Below are 2757 nucleotides of genomic sequence, written 5' to 3' on the forward strand. Positions count from 1 at the left end.
CATTTCCCGCAGCCATCCATTAAAACGTGTAATATTTCGTACGCAGTCGTTAATTAAAAAATCTCGACTTCACCCCATTCACTTACAAAGATCATCCTCTTCACCTACATGCATTTCAACTTGTGAACTCATTTACGGCTGCTCATCCTCTGTTCCGCCTGTAATATGAAGCATTCCCGTTACCTACTACCGGTTGCAGCCACTACATTTTATGATAAACCCTGCAACCGAGCCACCTTCCCTCTGCTAAACCCTCACACACAATTGAATTCTCAGTTGAAATTCAAAACAGAGGAAGGAATGGGAAAATTACTAAGGGTAGAACCAGAAGGACCGAAATATTTAGAAGGTTACCCTCAAGCAAAAGATTTGCTGAAGAAAGCCAAATGGTTACGCTTAATCTGAAAGTTTAAGGGCTATAATAAAGAGGTAACCAAAGCTTTTGCACGGTCTTTCGATGGCCAAATGGTGGAGATTGGAGACTTGAAGCTCACGGTGACTGAAACAACAGTAGCAACTGCCACGGGCTTACCCCAGGAAGGTGAGCGATGGTTCAAAAACAAAAGCGTGGATGAACAGGCATGGAGAATTATGCTAAGAAACCCAGGTATGGACACCACTGTGTTTACTAAAGGAATTCCTCTGCATGCATTGAAAGAAGAATGGGCCAGTCTGTTGTTAGTTATCCAAAAATTTATCACTTGCGAAGGACGCTTTGGTTCAATGTACATGTACCATGCTAGACTGTTGATGAATTTCTTAGAGAGTCAAACTCTTAATTTGCCTTATTTCTTACTGTTGAGTTTGAAAAAGATGAGTATTACAGTCCAAAAACACATTGGCAATATAGAACCTCATCTATATCATCATGGACTTGTAAGAATTCTCATTGAGGACCAACTAAAGAAAAACAAAGATACGTGGGAACAATTCTTGATAAGAAACTACTTTCAAGAGCCATCTGAGGCATCTGAAAGTAGTAAACCAAAGACACCAAGAAAAAGTAGGAGAAAAGAAAAGAGTGCCATAGTCCAAGACTCTCCTACTACAGAAACTCAAGAAGTTGGTCAAAAAGAAAAGAGAACGGAACTAAGGACAAGAAACAGAAAAAAGTGAAAGGCAAAAGAACCATCCAAGAATTCTACCAATCACCTGAGTCATCTATAGAGGAGGATTATCAACCACTGTCGGAGAGATTAGTGCATCTTCAAGAACAGGATGCTATAGCAAAGAAAAAGGAAAAAGGGAAACAGAGCATACAAGAAGGGAGCACTAGTCCACCATACTTAAGGAGAAGCACCAGGCTTAGAGGAAAGGGGAGTAAAGCACAAGTAAAACGGCCCCACTTCATTGACTTGGGTGGAGAGACACCCGAGAAACCTCCAGTTGGCCGTAGTTCACCTCGTCCTCAGCCAAGTATTGAAACTAGTCCTCCACATGATGAAAGCCCTTCTCAGCCAGAGCTAGAGAGCAGTGCTCCTCCTCCACAAGATTTTGAACTCAGTCCAAGAAAGACACCTAAAATAGATCCCAATCAACAAGAAGTATATGATTACTTGGAAGCTTTAGAAAAATCAGATGCAGGTCCGAGTACCACTCTACCCCACATGACACCTGATGCACAAGTTCAATCCTTAAAGCAGGAGGTATTTGAATTAGAGGTTCTAAACAGGCATATCAAGCAAGAAAATGAAGCACTCAAGGAGCAGAGCAAAGTAGATAAAATTATTCATGATAACACTATGCTTCATTTGGGACTATGGCAAAAGAAAAACAAGAAACTAAAGAAAAAGTGTAGAAAGTTGAGCAGAGAATTGATCAATCTCAAATTCAAATGTCTAATAAGGAAACCCAGGATGGTGGTAGAACCAAAGAAGAAGAAAAGAGGGCTAGATGTCCTAGCAGAGGCTTCAGAACATATGGATTAGAGGGGAATGACTAAATTTTGGTTGCATGAGGACATGCAACACCTTCACAGTGGGGGTATGTTGAGTCCCAAACCTGCATCTTCCCTATATACCTTTTTAGCCTTCTTTTCCATTTATTTGATCCACCAAGCTGTCAAATCATTGCATATTAGTCTAAAAAGAGCTTATGAAATGGTTTCCTAACTATGTTTATGACTGTTGTTTGATTTATATTTTTGTTCAGGCAGCTGCGGAAACTTGTCACTTTCCGCAGCCAGCCCAAGTTTCCGCAGCCATTTTGTTAAAGACTATGTTACAGGTGTCCAATGGAGAATCCGGCCACATGGGCAAGCTGCAAGTGACATGTACATGGAGCGTGTCCCCTCAGTTCAGCCAAATCACTCACAAACAGCCATGGTCAAAGACGGTCAAAGGAGGGGTCAAACCAAGAGTTTTGCAGTGGCACGGCTCTGTGTTTCCCACGTGAAGGTTTGCGTGGCGCGATCCTCAATTTCCAAAGGTGTTGGCACACCTATGGATCAACCCGCGAACTGAATCGAGCAGCCACCACTCCATGGATTTAACTGTCATAATTACCATACCAATAGATCTCAGGCCGTGGACATTTATGTGTCTGTTTGGCAGCGTAGAATCTAGGAATTATTTGCAGCATTTTCACTTATAAATAACGTGTTGGTATACGTTGGATAGTTAGCTTTTCAGATGTAATTTTGACTGTTGTTATAAGCCCACAGTACCATGCTTTACTTTTGTCTTATTACTGCACTTTTATATATGAGAAGACAACATTCTTGAATCCGATTTGTGACTGAGTATTGACTGGCTGAGG

This window comes from Pinus tabuliformis, chromosome 3_2 (genome assembly GCF_031772625.1).
Source record: "Pinus tabuliformis cultivar Carrire ecotype Pingquan chromosome 3_2, CPIR1, whole genome shotgun sequence".
Classification (NCBI taxonomy): Eukaryota; Viridiplantae; Streptophyta; class Pinopsida; order Pinales; family Pinaceae; genus Pinus; species Pinus tabuliformis.